We start from the raw sequence: 12,968 nt of genomic DNA, 5'->3' as shown, positions 1-12,968 counted from the left end.
AATGTAGATGGAGGAAGTGGGGAAGAAATTCCCCTTTGTGAAACTGCATCTTAAACTCTTTTTGCCTCTTCCTCCCTCACTTCTTCCTTTGTTTAACCTTACCTCTAGCCCACAAAAACAACAAAGACTCAACAGAAACCTGCAGGACCCACTCTCACACATTCATACACCCTGGAACCCAAAGGTTCCCCAGAAGGACCTGAAAGATATTGGCTGTGGGATTAAAGCCACCTCGAGCAACCCAATAGCCTCAGGATCAGATTGGATCCAGATCCAGAACAGAACAGAACTGTGGAGCAAAACAGAACTCTAGGTTAAAACAGATCTCCAGGGCAAAACAGAGCAGAATAGAACAGATGGTTCCAAAACTGATTAGAATTTGTCTGAGGGAGGCAGCTGGGTGGCTCAGTGGATTGAGAGTCAGGCCTATAGACTGGAGGTCCTGGGTTCAGACACTTCCCAGCTGTGTGGCCCTAGGCAAGTCACTTAACCCCAATTGCCCAGCCCTTACAGCTTTTCTGCCTTGGAACCAATACACAGTATTGATTCCAAGATGGAAGGTAAGGGTTGGGAAAAAAAGGGTAGTGAGAGCACAAGACCAGCAGCTTGACAATTTGTAAGCACTGTGGATATGGGTTGTAAGGCAGTTAATTAAATAGGGGCCTATTAGTAAGGCAAATAGGATCACTAAGAGGGGCCCTACAATGGAAGTGAGTAGCATAGTCAGCCAAGGGGACCAAGAGAAAAGGCCAGAATACCAATTGGTGGCTTGGGCATTGTGTTGTTGTTGGGCTCAGTGTGTTGTTCCCTCTCCTGAATTCTACCACAGAGCAGCATGAGAGATTCCTGCACAACCCCAGAATGATTGGCATAGAAACAGCAGGCCTCTCCCAATGCCACACAGAGGCCATCCTGCTTAAGGAAAAGGAGGTCCAGTCCTTGCTTACTCTGAAGAACCATTTCTACCAAGGAGGACAATGATTTTTCCAAGAAATTAACAGAGTTCTCTAATTCACTAAGATCCCTGTCTATCTGTTGAGAGAGATCTTAGAAATTCTCACTGCTCTGAATCAGGGCATAAGTCCCCAAGGCTGCACTCCCCCCACCCCCACCCCCATCCCTAGCCCAATCAAAATCGGGATAAGAATGAGTACTCTACCTAGAATAAGACCAGGGAGATGTTCTCCAGTCTGTATTCCCTCAAAATGTGCCCTACCTCTTTCCCTGAGTGGTAATAAACCTGGGGAATGATATGGACCAGGATGCCAATTACAGGTTTACCTGCAGCATCCGGGGGGAAAGGCAAGATGTAATGCTGATGGTACAAGCAAACCAAGTGTCAGGAGGGGCCTTCCAGCACCAGGCCTCTGGGGAATTTGCTTGATAATGGTATCACAATGAGGGGCAAGAAAGGAGCCTGCTTCCGAATCCACAAAACAGGTGCCCTTACCCTGCAAGTCTCAGAGGGTGAGGATCAGCTCATGTCCCCATTTACATTGGGTCTGGGCCTCTACCTCTGCGATAAGGTCCACAGATCCACATGCCCCAATACCAATAGAATAAGGAGGTTTAGGGTTCAAACAGAGGTTGCTGGGGAGCCCTGGAATTCAAAAAGTTAAAAATAGTTGAGAGTGTGCTGAGGAGGGACTGTTTCCTATGGGGGTGGTTTCCCTTTGGTCACAGCTGGTTGCTGGGGTGGCTCCCACCAGGATACCCCTGTTCCCTAGGTGAGGGAGGCAATTCAGCAATCAGTCATTGTATGGTAAACTGCAGGCCTGGGTCCTCACCCAAAATATATAGCCAAAGTCCCCACATTTGACCCTCTGCCCAGTCCAGCCCACATCGGCTGAGCCCAAAGGGGTTATAGGAACCAATGGTACCCCCAGCCTCCCCAGACCTGAAAAGTTGGATATCAGGATCATCCTGGCACCACAGGGCTATGGCTTCACAGAGTAACAGATCCTGTCTTGCACAAAACTGCTCCCATCCACAAAGGCTATGGGCAGCATCAGGGAGGGGGGCATCAGTCAAGTGAGGCCGGAGGTCCTGGCAAGGGAGTCAAGGATTTGCAGTCGTGTCACAGCCGAATCTGCACCCACCTTAGCGAGGAAGCTGGCAGGATTCAGGGCTTCAGTCTTGGAAAAGGGGATGGCAGGAGAACCTAATACTGAGCAATGCAGGCATTAGAAAGCCGTCTCTCAGTTGGACTATGAAGTAAAGATTCCATGGAATGGGACACCGTCAGTATCAAGTCTTGACCAAAGGTAAACTTCAAGACTTCCTTGACCAGGGTGGCAGCCACTACCATAGCTTAGAGGCAGCTAGGCCACCAGGCCTAATTTCTTGGAAAGTAGGCCATAGGCAACCACCAGGGTCTAGTGGTCTGGGTAAGCACCCCCATTACCACCCCCCTCCCCCGGGCATTGGTCCATAAACAGGGGAAAGGGTTTAGAAAGGTTTGGGAGCCCAAGGGCAAGGGCACTCACCAAGGCTGACTTCAGCTGCTGGAAAGCCTAGTGACAGTCCTCTGTCCACTCTAGACTGTCCAGTTTCACAGCTGTAGCAGTATATAGGGGCTTAGCCATCTTAGCAAAATCTGGAATCCAAAATCTGCAGTATCCCACTGTGCCCAAGAATTCCAGGATTTCTGCTTAGTTCCAGGAATGGGCATAAGGGTTAAAAATTAAAGGGTTGAGGGGGCAGCTGGGTAACTCAGTGGATTGAGAGCTAGGACTAGAGACAGGAGGTCCTAGCTTCAAATCTGGTCTCAGACACTTCCCAGCTATGTGACCCTGGGCAAGTCACTTAACCCCCATTGCCCAGCCTTTACCACTCTTCTGCCTTGGAACCAATACACAGTATTTTTTCCAAGATGGAAGGTAAGGGTTTAAAAAAGAATTAAAGGGTTGGAATAAATTTATGAGAAATGTGGTTGCCAGAAATTATTACTTGTCAGAATGTTTTTTTTTAAGGTAGTTTATTTATAAAAGGAGAAAGAGCAAAAGTAAGGAAATCAGAGAGTAGATATTTACTCCAGCCTGGTCTGAACCAGGCAGGGCTTCAGAGGCCCCAGCAAAGAGGGCCCAGAGGTAAATAAAACAAGGGTTTTACTCACAAGGCCTCCTCCAAGATAAGGGGCCCCTCTGGAGGCTATTACCTCCAGAACAAGCCAGGGAAAGAGAGTCAGCCTTTTTAACTCACCAACGTGGTAGTCCTAAGGGAAAATAGAAAGCAGTCTGAAATCCCAAGCTGGAGCTCCTCCAGGATCCATTTGAAGGCCAAACACTTCACCACAGGAAGTTCTTGCCACTTTTAAAGACCATTCCTTTTGTCACTTCCTGTGCCTTCTTACCACTTTACATGGACCAATTTTAGGCTATAAATTTTCTTAGGACTGTCTGGGGGCAATCAGTGGGTTCTGATTTGTCACCCATTTTCGCACACGTGGGTCATAGACCACCCCATACTTAAAGATAAGTGGGGTATATACACGCTTCTAGTGATTAAATCTAAAAATGGGCAAGGGGAGAGTTAATCCTGTCTTCACAAGGGGATATTGAGGATTGCCTAGATCCTGGCCTGGGAAAGCTTCCACATACCCCCTTCCAGTTCATGACCCAAATAGGTCATGCTGGAAGGCCTGGTGACAGTCCACCATCCACAATAGGCTTTCCAGTTTGTGCCAGAGGTGGCACAGAGTTGTGCTTTCTTGGCCGAGACCCTATAACCCAGGTGACTCAGAAGTTGTAATATGTGAAAAGTAGCTGATTTTCAAGTCTCGGCACTGGAGGGTGGCCAGGAGGAGATCATCAACATACTGTAGCAAAGTGACATCAGAATGTCTTTCCTGGAAGACAGATAAATCTCTCTCCAGGGCCTCCTCAAAAAGGGTTGGTGAATCTTTGAACCCTTGTTCCCCCCCTTTCCTTCTCAGGGGTCTTCAAAAGCAAAGATCGGCTGGCTGACAGGGGCCAAGGGAGTGGAGAAAAATGCATCTTTAAGGCCCAAGACAGAATAAACAGTGTGTTCTGTTGGAAGCTGACTCCAGAGGATATAGGGGTTAGGCACCCTGGGATGCACTGTCTCAGTTATTGCATTAGCCTCTCTAAGGTCCTGGACAGGGCAGTAATCTGCAGTACCAGGCTTCTGCACAGGCAGCAGGGAGGTATTCCAAGGGGAATGGCAGGTGTGAACTTTAAATTGCTCTACCCTACTTAGGTCTTACTTTATGGAGAAGATGAAATTATAATCTCCTGACTGAACAATGAAGGTACTTAGTTATTACTTTTTAGTGAAGCTATAACTTTAAGCTAAGTCTATTTTAAGATCTTAATACAAAAAGGTGTTAAGTAACTATAAAGGGCAAATTAATCACAAAAAGGTTAAGTAACTAACAAAAGGTCAACTTAACAAAGAAGTGTTAAGTAACTCAAAAGATATAATGTAATCAAAGAAGATGAGAACTAAAGGAAGGGCAGTCCTGGAGAAAAGCCTCTGATGTGATTGGTAGATGTGAAAATTGAGAGGAGGGGACACAAGAGCAAAAGGTCTATATATTTCCCGTCACTTCCTCTCTCTGGGACCTTTGGTGGTGAAGAGGTGGCTGGTGGCAGTGCGCTGGGCCTTTTGGCATCTTGGTGTGGCTACAGCTATTGTCCAGTTGGGTGGTGAGTTTCTGGCTGAGTTTTTCCTCCTTTACTTTCCAAACTTTATCCTCTTAGAAGCCTCTAATCTCCTTCAGAGATCTAGTGGCGGAGATCTTGAACTCCCCCAGGCACAGGCCAGGTGGGGGAAATACTATATCCTCTTCCCTCTTCCTCCTTAAAATCCTTCCCTCTATATTAATTAAAATTATCATAAATTTCCAGACTGGCTTGGGTATTTTATTTGGGATTTTCCCCTGGCGACCAATTAATTTAGATTTTATGTCACAACCCTAAAATTATCCTTACACAGGGAACCAGAATTCCAGCCTTCGGGAGTTGCCATATGTGGATGCTACTCCTGTCCCTGGCCTGCTTGCTGATATGGTATTGTTTCACCTGGTTGGGCACGGCAGAGCTAAGAAGCTGAACTACCATGGGAGGGTGATGGGCAGCCAGGCCAAGGGAGTTGGATTTTGCCCAGATGCCTGGAATTTTGGCTTGGAACTCTCACAGTAACAGGGAGGGTCTGGAAGGGCTGACACATTGTTAGGAGGTACTCCTTGGAGGCTGGGCATTAGAGGAGGAGGGTCTGAGGTACATCTGCAAAGTGGAGTCTAGTGGCATCCCCCTTGAACCAGATGGTGGCTTTCAATTTATGTAGAAGGTCTCAACCACGGAGAGGGTAGGGGAAATCGGGCATGACTGGAAGAGTGGGTTATAGTCCCAGTTCCTAGATCCACAGTGCAAGATGTAGTCCAGGAATAGGACCCAATGTGACCATTAGCTCCCTAAATAAACAATCGTTTCATCTGATCTCACAACAACTTTATCTATAACTCTTTTCTCCCTACATTTTTGGGATACTGCCATTCTGGTTGTCTTTCTCCTGTCTGACTGATCCTTCTCACACTTCTTGGCTATGATCTTTCTTCAAGGCATGAAGTATTCCCTAAGGTTTCCTCTAATGTCTCTGAAAGGTCCTGGGCATGCTTTGTCTTTCTCAGATACTAGCTGTGTGACCCTGGGCAAGTCACTTAACCTCTGTTTGTTTCAGTATCTTCAACTGCAAAATGGGGGTAATAATAGCTTAGAGTTGAATGTCAAAAGGTTGTTGCAAGCATCAAATGAGAGAATATTTGTAAAATACCTAGCCCAGAGAGGCAGCTAGGTGGCTCAGTGGATAGAAAGCCAAGCCTGGAGATGGGCAGTCCTGGGTTTAAATCTGGCCTCACACACTTCTTAGCTGAGTCGCTTAACCGGAGTCACCTAGTCTTTATTGTTCTACTGCCTTGGAACCAATATTTAGTATTGATTCGAAGACAGAAGGTAAGACCACTGGCCACTCACTATACTGGCTTTGGAAAGGAATTGCCGGGCTCTGATTGGGCCCTAGTGGCTACTGAACAGATGACAAAGAGTCACACAATCATTCTTTGTCCAGAGTTGCCTATTAAGAAATAAGTGATGCAAGATGGTACTTCTTGCAAGATAAGTAGAACACAGGAAGCTTTCATTGCTAAATGGAAATGATCCATTAGAAACCATATTTGACTGGTTCCCTCTGGTGTTGGGGCATCATAAACAAGTGGTGATTATGTCAGGGACCAAGACATCCAGTTCAGATCTTGTCTACTGGGCCCCAGTCTATAAGGGTGCCATTTTATTAGGGTTATCCTATGGTTCCATCAATTACAAGAGAGGCATATGCAACTAGACTCCAATAGCTGCTAATCTGGTAACAGGAGATCCCTAGGGAGTGTGAGTGCTGGCATGGCCTTTCAACTGGCTGAGTTCCAGGCTGAATGACTGGCACGTGAGAGAGCCTTGAGGGATGGGATAAAGAAGATCTTCATGTATACAAGTTTCTGAGCAGTGCCCATGGAACTGGCCAAGTGGTCTGGGACTTGGAGAGGACAAGACTGAATGATCAAAGGCTGATCAAAGGCTCTCCCCTTTGAGGTCAGGATCACAGGAGGAATTTTGATGATGTCTCTTACTAGATACAATTGTTTATGGAACATTCCAGAACCCATCAGAGACATGTCAAAAAAAAAAAGAAAAGAGAAAAAACAGTCTGGAGCTATTACAAGAGGATCAGAAGTTGGGGAATGGGTCCAATGTCAACTGGGACATTTGGGTAGTGATACAATACAATACTGGGGACAGGATTATATGATCTCTCTTAGTAAGGAGAAAGAAACCATTCCTGACCCAAATACTTTTCCATCTGACTGCAATTAGCAAAATGGAACTCTCCAATCTCAGGGTGAGAGGATTGCCGGTCCTGGTTAACAGTTACATCATTATGCATCTGACTGCCCATGTCAGGTGTCCAATCTCCCAGCAGCCATGTCCATGACAAATGAATGGGAAGTAAAAAGGCCTTCTTGTCCAGAGATTTCATAGATTTATGATCCAGAAAGACTTATCTGATATGAATGGAGTTTTTGTTTCTATAGCCATAGAAACTCATCTTACCCTATAGAGAAGTAAGAAGGGGAGAGAGAATAGGAAAAGAAAGAGATGGACAAAACTTGGGTAAGCTTGGGGAAGCAGTAGTGAGAAATTAAAATATTTGTGAATCAGGAAAGGAAGAGAAGAATAAACAGGGTAAAAAAGATGGGAGAGAAACACACAGTTGAGGCTGAGGAAGGACTTGAGAGGATCCACCAGAATTATATCTAAAAGCAGTCCATTTAAAAAAAAAAGTTTTTTACTATTATTTTTAGTAATCATAATTGTAAATGTGAATGTGATGAACTCACCCATAAAAAGGAAAAGGATAGCAGAAAAGATTAAAAGACAGAATCCCACAATATGCTGTTTATAGGACACACATTTAAAACAGGGAGACACACACAGAGTAAAGATAAAGGACTGGTAAAAGGTAAAAGCTTACTAGGCTTCAGTCAAAGTAAAAAAAAGCAGAAGAAGCAATTATGATCTGAGACTGTTTGTAATGAAACACTATTGTGCCATAAGAAATGACAAACAAGATGATCATTAAAAAACCTGCAAAGGTTTATACAGAGTGATGCAAAGTAAAGTGAGCAGAACCAGGAGAAGGTTGTACACAGTAACAACGATAATGGACCATGGTCAATTGTGAATGATTTAACTATTATTGGCAATTCAAGGATTCAGGACAACTCCCAGGGATCCATGATGAAGACAGCTATCCACTGCCATAGAAAGAACTGACAAAGTCTGAATGCACATTGAAGCATGGCATTCTTCACTTTATTTCCTCCGTGAATTTTTCTCTGGTTTAAGTGGTATATGTCTTCTTTTACAACATGATGAACATGGAAATATGTAATGATACTACATGTACAACCTATATAAAAGTCCTTGTTGTATTGGAAAAGAGGGGAAGGGTGTGGGGATGGGAAAACATGGATCAAAAAGTGTTAGAAAATAATTACTGAAAATTGTATTGATATGCAATCTAGAAAAATTAAAATTAAAAAAATGTTAAATGTTTTTGGACATAGTTCTGACTGATCCTCTTGAGTTCTTTCTCAGCCTCAAGGTTCTTGCCCTCTCACAAGGCTCTCTACCCCCTGGAGAAATAGCTCTGATCCCTCTCATTTAGCAGACCCCCTTTTCTTTAGAGTGGTTCCAAGAACAACTTCCCAGAAAAAAGTTTGGGAGACCAACAGGTAGCAGCATGGTTGGAATGTGTCTTGCTTTCTAAAATCATGAGCAGGTGAAATTGTTGCTATGTAAATCTATTTAAAGCTATATAATAGTGGACATGAATGTACCTGGAAGAAAGGATATTCCACTCTGAGGTCCAATGATCCTGGCCTCTTTTTTTTTAACCAGACAGTCTATCTACCCTGGTATTTTCATTGGCTGTATGGACACTCCTATCCCCACCCCATACTTCCTCTTCCTCCTTATCTCTGCCTTCTGGCTTCCCAGCCTTCCTTCATGTCTCAGCTAAAATTCTACCTTCTACAAGAAACCTTTCCTTGATGTAGGGGTGGCCTGGTGGTAGAGCACGAAGTCTGAAGTCAGGAAGATCTGAATTCAAATATAGCTTCAGATACTTAGTTGGGTGACCCTACACAAGTCACTTAACCCCAATTGCCTTTTTTTTTTGCCTAAATTTTGCCTAATTTTCCTTTTAGTTTGGAAATTAAGTTTGCCTAAATTTCCTTAGCTGTAAAATGGGGATAATAATAGTACCTAGCTCAAAGGTTTGCTGTGATATATGAGACATTTATTTAAAAATTATAATACTTGTTTCAAAAATGATGCTTGTAAATATTATACATTATATAAAAATAAATAAATAGAATACATTTTTTAAAATGAGATCAAATTTGTAAAAAAGCTTAGCACAGTGCCTACCACATAGTAGGTGCTACATAGATAGTCATTCCTGTACTCTTGGTGATTCCCTTTAGCACTAGTGTTTTCCCTCTGAAGTGAACTCTAGTTCATCCTGCCTATATTTTATTTATATGCCATTTGCATGTTGTCTCTCCCGTTGTACTGTGAGCTCCTTAAAAGCCGAAATTATATTTGCCTTTCTTTGTATGCCCAAAGCTTGGAACAGTGGCTGGCACATAGTAGGCACTTAATAATCCATAATTGACTATCATGGTACCTGACACTTTGGTGATTAATAATCCATTATTGACTATCATAGTATTTGACACAAAGGAGGTGCTTAATAATCCATTATTGATTATCATAATGTCCGGTACATAGAATACACTTAATAATCTATTATTGACTGTCATGGTGCCTGACACATAGTAGGTGATTAATAATCAATTATTGATTATCATAATGTCTGGTACATAGCATACACTTAATAATCTATTATTGAATATCATGGTACCTGACACATAGTAGGTAATTGATAATCCATTATTAATTATCATGTCTGATACATAGTAGGCACTTAATAATCCATTATTGACTATCATAGTATCTGATACATAGTAGGTGCTAATCCATTATTGACTGTTATGGTGCTTGACATATAGTAGCTGCTTAATAATCCATTATTGATTATCATAATATCTGGTATGTAGCATACACTTAATAATCTATTATTGACTCTCATGGTGCCTGACATATAGTAGGTGCTTAATAATCCACTATTGATTATCATAATGTCTGGTACATAGAATACACTTAATAATCTATTATTGACTGTCATGGTGCCTGATACATAGTAGGTGATTAATAATCAATTATTGATTATCATAATATCTGGTACATAGCATACACTTAATAATCTATTATTGAATATCATGGTACCTGACGCATAGTAGGTAATTGATAATCCATTATTGATTATCATGTCTGATACATAGTAGGCACTTAATAATCCATTATTGATTATCATAGTATTTCACACATAGGAGGTGCTTAATAATCCTGGAGATGGGAAGTCTTCAGCTCAAGTCTGGCTTCAGATACTTACTAGCTGTGTGACCTTGGGCAAGTCACTTAGCACCAATTGCCTAGTCCTTATCACTCTTCTGCCATGGAATGGTTACCTAATATCCATTCTAAGACAGAAGAGAAGGTTTTAAAAATAAATAAATAATCCATTATTGACTATCACAGTGCTTAGCACATAGTCGGTGCTTGATAAATGGTTTTTATTAATTCATTTTATAGAGGAGGAAACTGAGACCTCTGGCTCATAAGTTCATAAGTAGCTGAGTCCAGGTCTTCCATACCCAAATCCAATGCTCTTGCATCCTCTTCATGGCCCTGGTCCAATACTTGATGATATGCACTGCTGAGCGGGAGGGGAGGAATCCTAACTCCTTAAGGGTACCCCAGACATTCCTGATGTTTTCCAAGTACCAATGCATCACTTCATGTCTCTGCATCTCCCTCTGTGCCTAGCACAGGACCATAAACGTGGCATTCAATGAATGTTTGTTTCACCAACTGGGTCAGAATTTTAAAAAAGCCGTATCACTCATGGCTAATTATGGTGAACAGTATCTTACTCAGTAAAAAATCTGAAATACATAATATGTTTAAACAAAGTCAGGAGTGTTTTCACATCTATAATCAGTATCAAATTGCTTGCCTTCTTTAGGAGGGAAAAGAATTTGGAAATAAAAATGTTTGAAATGATTTTTAAAATTTCAAATTGTATAATTGCAAAATATTTAATGACATAAATAAAACGAATAAAAAGATTTTAAAAGCCAGAAGTTCTAAATGGGTAAAATAGCTGGGATTGGATATGATGTTGGGTAAATTGCCTAGCCTCCTAGAGCTCCAGGCAGCCTTCTATGAATATATATCGCAGAGAAGATGCCATCTGCATTGCATTTTAATGCAAAAAAAAAAGGAAAAGGCTTTAGGTTAGATTAGATGATTTCTAAAAATTTCCTTCCACTTCTAAATCCTTAGAAAACCTATTTTACTTGGATTCCTGAAACTGGTACCCAATAGTCTCTGGCCAGCAGAGGGCAGCGTCTTACAATGCAAATGGAAACTGACGATCACCAGCAGTGACACTTGAGGTGTCCTACCTACCAGTTAACAAACATCCTGCCCTTGGCTGCAGGGTCAGATCCTGGGATCACAGAATTAGAGCTGGAAAGGACCTCAGAGGCCATCTAAGTCCAATTCCCACATTTTACAGAAGAGGAAACTGAGGCCCAGAGAGTTGAAGTAGCTGCTCAAGGCCACAAGACTGCCAACTAGAAGAAGCAGGATTTAAACCCACCACATCCTTCCTCTGGTTCCAAATTCAACGTTCTAGAATTTAGGGCATGGTTTCTTAATCTTCTTTCCAGATTTTTTTGGAACTCTCCCTGAAGGGATTTGGGACCTGGAAATCTCTATGACTTTATCCCTTTCTTCTGTCCTGGCTGTCATGTATCACCCACCTCTGGCAATTTGGGGAAGCTTATGGTCCCCTTCTCAGAATCTTGTTTTTAAATGCATAAAATAAAAATTACTAGATTTACAAAGGAAATTAATGATATTGAATTATGCTGAAATATAGTTATCTAGCTATGTGACCCTACACAAGTCATTTAACCATGTTTGCCTCAGTTTACACATCTGTAAAATGAGCTAGAGAAGGAAATGGCAAACCACTCCAGTATCTAAGAAAACTCCAAACGGAGTCACAAAGAGTCAGACCTGACTGAAAAAAGACTGAACAACCACGGCTATGGATCTCTTTTTATCTTGGTATGATCTGGGATTGAAGGGAATCTCCAATCCCAGATGACACCCAGGAAAAGAGAGAGAGGTAGAGAGAATCTGGAGGAGGGAAAAGGTGGGATCCATATTCAGGTGGTCCAGTACGGAGATGCCTTTATTCCCTGAGACCGCCATCTTGTGCTTTACTTGGGCGACTGAGCTGAGTGCTTGAGCTGTGATGACTTGGAACCAAATGGGGTTGGCCAATGCCTGGGACTGGAGACTGAGGGAGGATTTGGAACTTGGAGCCAAGATTGTTCTATAGGAAGAAATCAAGTAGGTTGATTGTATATTTGTTTTATACTGTTCAATTTGGTTCCATTGGTATAAATCTACAAAGTTGATTGGTCCATGGCTTGCCTGGTACTTTTTGTGTTTGAATCATTTTGTGTGTGTGTGATTGGTACTTTCTGTGTGATTGAATCCTTTGTGGAAGTATTTATGGGTACCGTGCCACTGAATTTTATGTTGTTTATGGGATGTCTGGGATGTTCAGGGAGGACCAGCATGTCCAGTGAGAGGGCTTGCTGGGACCTTTCCAGGGCTGGGTCCCCATCCTTGGTGTCCCCCTATCACCCAGCTCTCCCTTATAGCTCCAAGAAGCGATAGCATGAGGAGTAGCCGTATCCCAGGAAAGCCACCCCAGCAGATGGGCTTAAACCAGGTTGAGGTGACCCGCCAGCGAATGAGTGGAGACTAATTTTTATTTTATGCATTTGCACAGGGTAAATTTACAAAATCAAAAAGTTAGAGGTGGAAGGTAGCCTAGCAATCATCTAGTCCAGCCTCCTTATTTTATGAAGACTTTCCCCACCACAACAGGAATAGGAAGTCAAGAACAACCAGTTCCAATGGCCGTGGAGACAGCTGATGCAGGCTCTGGGAAGGGTTTAGAGCTTGGTCAGATACTGAAGAAGCCAAGGTCATCTTCTACATCCCAGGCCATCACCAGTCATCCCGACTTTTAGTCTTGCCACTAGACTTGGACAACTCTAGAAGAAAGAGGAAGGTTGATGATTGTGTGCTTCTGTTTTGAACTCTTTGTGCATCTCTCTCACTTAAATCCAATTCAGAAGCAAGTCAAGATGTCACTCATTGTAATACCAGTGGTCTTCTTCA

Source organism: Monodelphis domestica, chromosome 3, assembly GCF_027887165.1.
Source record: "Monodelphis domestica isolate mMonDom1 chromosome 3, mMonDom1.pri, whole genome shotgun sequence".
Taxonomy (NCBI): domain Eukaryota; kingdom Metazoa; phylum Chordata; class Mammalia; order Didelphimorphia; family Didelphidae; genus Monodelphis; species Monodelphis domestica.
Note: the sequence above shows the minus strand (reverse complement) of the source record.